The sequence below is a fragment of the Gorilla gorilla genome, chromosome 13, assembly GCF_029281585.2.
Source record: "Gorilla gorilla gorilla isolate KB3781 chromosome 13, NHGRI_mGorGor1-v2.1_pri, whole genome shotgun sequence".
Classification (NCBI taxonomy): Eukaryota; Metazoa; Chordata; class Mammalia; order Primates; family Hominidae; genus Gorilla; species Gorilla gorilla.
Genome location: NC_073237.2, coordinates 60,927,162 through 60,936,236, shown reverse-complemented (window position 1 = coordinate 60,936,236; position 9,075 = coordinate 60,927,162).

Here is a 9,075-nt window from a genome sequence, read left to right as displayed (position 1 = left end):
CAGATAAGGAAACTGAGGCGCAAAGACATAATAATTTGCCCAGCATCTCATCCAGTAAGCAGCAAACCTGAGGTTTGAATCAGGCACTATGGCTTCAGAGCTTGCTCCCATAAAGGTTGCTCCTTACTGCCTCTCATTTGTTCTTGCTGAAATGTGGTCCAGTTGCTATTTAAACGACTCTAATAATAATAAATGCCCTACCTTCAGTGATAGCCAATTCCCCTTGAGACTCTGTCCTACTTAGAGTTGTACCAAGATATGTGGGTGCCTAGGCAATGGAATAAGTAGAAAGGTGGCTCTATTTAAATCCACCCCTCTTTCCCAAAGGAGATCCTGGTTGGAGGACTTTGGTGTAGGTAGTTTATTTGGAGGTGATCTTGGAAAGCAGGAGTGAGGGAGAGGGGAAAGTGAGACAAGAAGGGAGAAAAAGCAATAAAAGGAGTATTAAGTTTGTTGTGGGCAAATGCAACTTGATTATCTGAACAAAGAAAATAGCTGGAACTGTTCTACTCAGGGCTAGGGAGGCTTGGGTATTTATCCACCAACAGCCATCCCTTGTTAGTGGAGGGTTTTCATTGGAAGCCACCAATCCTTAGCCCTTCCAGGCTGCCATATAGGCAGGCTGAGCAAGATGCCCTGGTGCTAGAGAAAGCCCTCAGGCAGAGAAATAGAGAAACCCATGGACTTGGTTGGGAATCTGTCAGCATGTGTAGAAACTGTCCACTGGAGCTACAAGAGAACTCACAGGTGATCCAAAAGTTATGGGGTGGAGCCTCAACATCTCCTACAGTGGCCCTTGAAATCATTGTTGGCAAAATATTTCTCTAATGTGTTGTTAGAGGAAAGTCAGGGGATTTCAAAGAGTGGTCCCTGGACCAGCAGCATCAGCACCACTTGGGAGTTTGTTAGAAATGCATATTCTCAGGCCCTCCCCAGAATTCCTAAATCAGAAACCCAGAGAGTGTTGCCCAAAAATCTGTGTTTTAAAAAGCCCTCAAGATGATTGTGATACAGATGAAAACTCTGCAACCAACAAAGTTTTAAAGATAGAAAGGGCCCCAACCACAAATCAATTTATCTTCCTAGGGAAGACTGAGATAGAACTTTTCCAATGTCAGACATATAGAACCCAGGTCTCCAAACCCTAATTCCCCAAGGCAATGATTCAGACATTTTCCCCCAATAGGTTTGGGCAAATGCTAAGTTGATGTGACAAAAAGAACCCAAAAGATAGTCACTTGAATGAGAGAAATTTATTTCTCACTCAAGTAACAGTTTAGCCAATATAGGCTGGTGGGGACAACTCTGCTCTACAGAAATCATTCAGGGACCCAGGTTTTTTTCATATTGGGCTTCTGCCTTCTCCTGAGTGGTGTCTTCACCTGCGTAGCCAAAACTAGGGTGCTGTCGCATCAAAATGCTGACCATGGGATGTGAGGGATAGAGGCAAAGTCCAAAGCCAGAATCTTATCTGAATTTGCAAGTGACACAGTATTTGAGCACATCATATACTCTAATAGTCTATTGTTCCAAACTTAATCATATGACCACATGTAACTGCAAGGAAGGCTGAGAAATATCGTCTTGGCAACTTTGTGCCCAGGAAAAAAGTCTCTAGAAGATAACAAACAAATAGTCGTAGCATGTACCACAATATCAGATTTTCCTAATGTGAGAAGAGTTATTGCTGTTGTTATTTTTTGATTTGCTTTGTATTATATTTACTCACATCACACCTTCTTCCAGCAAGGTATTAAGGCACCTTCAGTATATGAGTCAGAAGATCTCAGTCAAGTGGCTTATTAAGATGTACATGTTACCTCGAGTGAGAGAAGTATAATCTACTACCAACTTTTAAAGAAATCCATGCTCAGGTTTAACAAATCAGACACCTGACATCCAGTAAAAAGCAAGCTACTGTGAGAATGGGATATAGATCAGAGCTTTTGTGAAAGAAATAAAGGTGGACAACATCAACAAAATTTCTGGATACATGTGGGAAGGAAAGGGGCAAAGAAAGGATAAACCCAAAAGGAGATGATAGTAGAAGTCAAACCTGTTCCAACTGCATGTTTTTCCAGGCTTGGTAGAATCAAGGGATAGATATCGAGGGGTTCCAAATACACCCAGCCAAGGCACTTGCCCAGCAGGTTAGTTCCAAGGTTTGGCTCTCAAGGGGCTGAAATCGAGTGATCAAGTTATGCAATCCATGGCAAGATCAGGAGGAGCCACTGGGTCAATACTGAATTGCTACAGGACACCAAAGGTCCTTGGACAAAAAATGCTAAAGAAGTGCAAGTCCAAAGAGTAGAAATTCAGATAAAAACAAGAGAGGCAAAAACCAAGTAAAAGACTAGGTGAAAATGGAGCAGAATAAAATAAGGTGGAAAGTGAAGTGAGATGGGTGATTTCTGAGAACAGAGCTGAATGAACACCTTTCCTGATTAATGCACAAGTCTTGTTGGTGGCTTGAAACATCAAAAGAAGTCAGGGTTGGTGCGGGAAAAGAAAGCACATAAACAATGTTTTTCTGAACAGTGTAACTTTCAGAGCTAAAGGCAGAGAACCAAATCCCTATTATTTCTCAAGTAATATGTTACCTCAACACAATCTCTGGGCATTGATTTAAAATAACAATTTAGAATAAAATCATAATTAGAAAACTAATTAACTGAGGCAATGCACAATAAAACACAGAGGCTCTGAATTGTGCCCCAGAAGCCAGCTGACTCGTGCTTTTGTATTGCTTCCTTCTAGGAGGAGGAACTATAGATTATATCTAAAATATCTCAGTAAAGCTACAAATAAGCATGAGCACAATTAATCCACTCTACATAAAGCAAAAATCCTCACCAACGTCAGCAAGCAGCAGTGTCCTCTTAAATTTAAAACTTCAGGCCGGGTGCAGTGGCTCATGCCTGTAATCCCAGCACTTTGGGAGGCTGAGGCGGGCAGATCACGAGGTCAGGAGATCGAGACCAACCTGGCTAACACGGTGAAACACCGTCTCTACTAAAAATACAAAAAATTAGCCGGGCGTGGTGGCGTGCACCTGTAGTCTCAGCTACTTGGGAGGCTGAGGCAGGAGAATGACATGAACCCGGGAGGTGGAGCTTACAGTGAGCCGAGATCGCACCACTGCACTCCAGCCTGGGCGATAGAGTGAGACTCTGTCTCAAAAAACAAACAAATAAACAAACAAACAAAAAGTCTATAAAGCCTAAAAGGAAATACCAATCCGCAACTTTTATCCTTTTAATGAGGGCCAGCAGCTCTCATATTTTTATCTCTCTTTGCTTTACAGTACACAGAAATATCCTCTGAGTATGTTGTTTTCTCTCTGCTCAGAATTAGCAGAAAATTGTATAGCCAAAACTATTACTCTCTATCTCTTCATCTTTTCTTTCAGTAGATGAGAAATCTTCGTTGCTATTTAATTATGCTCACCTGCAGAGCCATGACACATTGGATTTCAGATATGCAAAGAAATAGACTTTTGTAGATATTTTAAAGTTTCTAGCACACTTTCATGTTATATTACTATGCATAGCTTTATTTTTGGCAGAAAAAAAAAAGCAAGCAAGATAGAAGTCATCTTCTGTACCTCTCCTCTTCTTCCGTGTCCTCTGCGTTTTCCACTTTCTGCCCAAGTTCTCCATGCTTTCTGATGATGTATGATGTATGTGATCTAGAAGCTTAGACTCTAGAACTACACTGCCTTGAGGTCACACTGTAGCTCTGCCACTAATAAATTGGGTTGAGCAAGGTACTTAAGCTTTCTGAATTCCAGTTTCTTCATCTATAAAATGAGCACAAACCTTTATAGATTTGTTGTGAAGGTTAAGTCAGTTAATATTGCAAAGCTCTTTAGAACAGTATCTGGCATTTAGGAAGTACTCAGTGTGTAAGATGTTTTTCATTATTACCTCTGATTATGCAATACATACACCATGGCACCCCAACCTTGCCTGCCTGAACCATGAGAAGGGTACTCCAAGCCTTCACATTATCCTGCCTACCTTGTCTTAAAGCTCAACTTCCTTTAATGTTTTTCTCTCAACCAGTTGACAGGGAGAACAGGTTGAGCATGGATCAGAGCAGGACTTCTGAAATTTGACTGTTCAGGTAAATCAAGCGGAATCCTTATTAAAATGCAAGTCTGGATTCAATAGGTCTAGAATAGAGCCTGAGGTTGTGCTACTGTTGCTGGTCTGTGGACTAGACTTTGAAAAGCAAGAGGTTGGCATCTTCTAAGTCTAGGTTCTAATGCACTCAAGAGCTCTCAGACCTTGGACAAGTTTCTCAACTTCTTCCAGTCTATTTAAGCTACAAAGGTACCTGAGTGGATTAATGTGAAGATTCGTTGAATGAATGGATATAAAATGTTCACTAAAGTGGCTGACATATACCAGGAAATTTCCAATAATCAGTAGCTCTTAACTTGTTAGAAGGTTACTAGTCATTAATTCCCAAGGGATTTTGCATTTTAAAAAAGAGGTGACTTGGGCCAGGAGTGGTGGCTTATGCCTGTAATCCCTGCATTTTGGGAGGCCGGGGCAGGTGGATCACTTGAGGTCAGGAGTTCGAGTCCAGCATGGCCAACATGGTGAAACCCCATATCTTCTAAAAATACAAAAAAAGTAGCCAAGCATGGTGGCTGGCGTCTGCTACTTGGGAGGCTGAGGCAGGAGAATCGCTTGAACCCGGGAGGCGGTGGTTGCAGGGATCCGAGATCACGCCAGTGCACTCAAGCCTGGGTGACAGAATGAGACTCCATCTCAAATAAATAAATAAATAAATAAATAAATAAATAAATAAATAAATAAATAAATAAGTGACTTGTACCAGCTGAGTTTAACTGCTATAATTTATAGTTGTAATATCAAATAAAGAAACTATAAGGTACCCCTGGCCACTGGTGTTACTTCAAGCACCTTCCAGGCCAAAGGCAAAAATGTTCAAAGCAAGCTCTGTGATTTCTAAACAAAATTTCAGCTCTGCTACCAGTAGCATAGAATCTATAAGCTTTGAATCTCCTTTCAGCCGGCAACACAGAATTCTTCCACTTTAAAACTTCACCAGTGATTGCTGCTTCTGGCCAAAATGAAGTAATCCAGACAGTTATTTTCCAACTGAAACATTCAAACAAACAAAAAGACAAAATACATAGAACAATAAGACACTAGGCTCAGGCAACGAAAGACAGTGATTCTTGAGAGAAGGGAAACAAAGGTGAGACCTATGATTGCTGAACTTACTGATTGCCTTGAGAGAATTTCAAGGCCGCAGTGCAAGAAGCAAAAATCCAGTTGGAGCCCAGGAAACTTCCTTTTTAAGTTGAGAAGACAGAGCTAAGGATCGGGGGAGACCTTAGTGGCTAGAGATTTCAGAACAGAGGACCATAGAGGAGAGAGCTGCGCAAAAAAATTCTCTGGAAATCTGTAAAAAATCCCTCTGGAGGCAGGGCACAGTGGCTCCGCCTGTAATCCCAGCACTTTGGGAGGCCAAGGCAGGTGGATCACCTGAGGTCAGGAGTTTGAGACCAGCCTGGCCAACATGGTGAAACCCCATCTCTATTAAAAATACAAAAATTAGCTGGGTGTGGTGGCATGCACCCGTAATCTCAGCTACCCAGGAGGCTGAGGCAGGAGAAATGCTTGAACCTGGGGGGGCAGAGTTTGCAGTGAGCTGAGATCACGCCATTGCACTCCAGCCTGGGCAGCAGATTGGTGCATGCTGTTCATAAGGAAACTACCCAATACTTGGAAAAGAACCAAATAAGAGGACTGAGCTGTGCATGGTGGCATACACCTGTAGCTCCAGCTACTTGGCAGGCTGAAGTGGAAGAATCTCTTGATCCTAAGAATTCAAGACTGCAGTGAACTACGATTATGTCACTGCACTTCAGCCTGGGTGACAGACTGAGACCTTGTCTCAAAAAACAAAACAAGAGTTGGAGGGCACAAGGCTGGTACTGTTACAGGATCAGGAATAGTGACTATTCTCACAAGCCTGACAACTAATGAGGCATTGGGCAGAATGCCCAGAAGGTCTTGCTTCAGTAGTGGAGAACAATGGTCCCTGAACTAAATACTACTTTGGTCTCACTAACACATCTTAAAAAGCAAGTTTCCAGAAGATCAAACTGTTTCCAAGTAACTTGACTGTAATACAGGTCAAAAATATCCAGTATCCAATAAGGTAGAAATTACATCTGGCATAGAATCAGAAAATATGAAGCATGCAAAGAAGCAAGAAAATATGACCTGTAATAGGGAAAAATTAACCAATCAAAACCTATTTAAAACTGACATAAATATTAGAATTAAAAGAGAAGAACAGTTTTTATAACTGTATACTAGATGTTCTAAGATTTTACTACATAGGAGATATAAAAAGACCCAAATTGAACTTCTAGAGATGAAAACTATAAATATCTCAGATGAAAACTATACTGAATAGAATTAAGAGCAAATTAGACTTTACAAAAGAAGAGATAAGAAAACCTAGCCTATCAATAGAAACTGTTCACATTAAACACAAAGAAAAAAAGAATTTAAAAAAATGAATATAGCATAAGTAATTTGTAAGACATTTTCAAGTGGCCGAATAAATGTATAATTGGAGTTTAGACCACACAAATGAATAAAGAACACCAGATATGGAAACAATATAGGTAATTATCGAAAATACTTTCTTTTCTTTTCTTTCTTTCTTTTTTTTTTTTTCTGAGACAGGGTCTCACTCTGTCACCCAGGCTGGAGAGCAATGGCATGATCACAGCTCACACAGCCTAGACTTTCAGGGCTCATATGATTCTCCCACCTCAGCCTCCCGCGTAGCTGGGACTACAGGCATGTGCCACCATGCCCAGGCAATTTTTTTTAATTTTTTGTAGAGACGAGGTTTTGCCATGTTTCCCAGGCTCAACTTGAACACCTAGGCTCAAGTGATCCACTTGCCTTGGTCTCCCAAAGTGCTGGGATTATACATGTGTGCCACCACACATAGCCAAGATACTTTCTTACTATTTAAATCTTTTTAAAAGATAATTGACTATATAAGCAAAATAATAATAATATGTTGTGGAGTTCATAATGTGTAGAAATAAAATATGACCGCAATTTAAGTCTGGAAGGCAGAAATGAAAATATATTGTAAGGGTTTTTTTATTTTTTGTTGGTTTGTTTGTTTTTGAAACAGAATCTCACTCTGTCACCCAGGGTGGAGTGCAGTGGCACAATCTTGGCTCACTGCAACCTCTGCCTCCTAGGCTCAAGTGATCCTCCTGCCTCAGCCTCCTGGGTAGCTGGGTCTACAAGTGTGCATCATCATGCCTGGCTAATTTTTGTATTTTTTGTAGAGACAGCGTTTTGCAATGTCACTCAAGGTGGACTCGAACTCCTGAACTCAAGAGATCTGTCTGCCTTGGCCTCCCAAAGTACTGGGATTACTGGCATGAGCCACCATGCCCAGCCTATTATAAGATTTTTATATGTAAATGATATAACATAACTGGAACATAGACTATAACAAGTTAAAAACATATATTGTAAGCCCTAAAGCAATCACTAAAATAATCAGTGTTATAGCTAACAAGCCACAAAGGAGATTAAATGAAATGATGAAAAATATTTAGTTACTCCAAAAGAAGCCAGAAAAAGAAGAATAAATAACAGGACAAATAGAAGACAAATAGCAAGATGATAGACTTAAGTCTAAACATATTGAAAATTCCACAAATGTAAATGGGCTAAACCCTGCAAATAAAATGTAGAGATTATCAAATTGGATAAGAAGCAGGACTCAACAAGAAATCAAAGGGAAATTAGAATCTATTTTTAACTGAGTGAAAATAAAAATGCAGCCTTACAAAATACACAACTGCCACTAAATCAGAAGTTAGAATAAATATTATAGAATTTCACATCTATAATAGGAAAGAAGAAGGGTCTCAAATCTTCTCCCTTAAGCCTAGAAAAAGCAGAACAAATTAAACCCAAATAAATTAGAAAAAAGAAAATAATAAGTACCAATATGGTAATCAATGAAATAGAAAACAGAAAAGTAATGAAGAAAATCCATAAAAAAACACTAATTATTTGAAAAGATCTATAAAATCAATAAACCTTGTCAGGTTGACGAGAGAGAGACAGAGAGAGAGACAAGCAGAGAGAGAATGACAAGATTAAGTCAGGGACACAAATTACTATTACTAAGAATAAAACAGGGTACATTACTCCTAAGCTACTAAACTCATATTAGAATTATTGAAAGATACCTAGAAAGTAAGAAGGGAATATGATGAACAACTTTATGCTAAGAAATTTGACAACATGGGTAAAATGGACACATTTTTTAAAAGACACACTACCAAAGCTCATTCAAGAAAAGTAGGTAATCAGAATTGCCCTGTGTTTATTATAAAAAATTGAATTTATAGTTAAAGATCTTCTCACAGAAAAAACTCTAGATGGGTTAAGTAAATTCTATCAAAAATTTAAGGAAGAAATAATACCAATTCTACACAAATACCCAGAAGATAACATGACAGGGAACAATTCACAACTCATTTTATGAGTTCAGCATTACCTTGATACCAAAATCAAAGTAAGACATTATAAAAGAAGAAAACTACAGATTAATATTTATCATGAATATAGATGCAAAAAATCAATAGTTTACCAAATAAAATTCAATAATGTATAAAAGGAACAATATATCATGACCAAATGAGATTTAGCTCATGAATGTAGAATTTCAAATGGTTTAACATTTTAAAATCAAGAAATGTGACTCACTATATTAGCAAACTAAAAACGAAAAACTATATAATCATCTCAATAAACATAGAAAAGCATTCTTCAACATTCCTGAACATGAATTGAACATTCAATCCTGATTAGAAAAAGAAAACTCCCAGCAAAATTGAAACAGAAGTGAACGTTCTCAACCAGTTAAAGAGCATCTGTGAAAAACCTACTAACACCATACTTAATGGGAAAGCCTGCACACTTTCCCTCTAACTTTTAGGACCATGACATCGATATCTTCTCTCACCTTTTTTTCAACAAT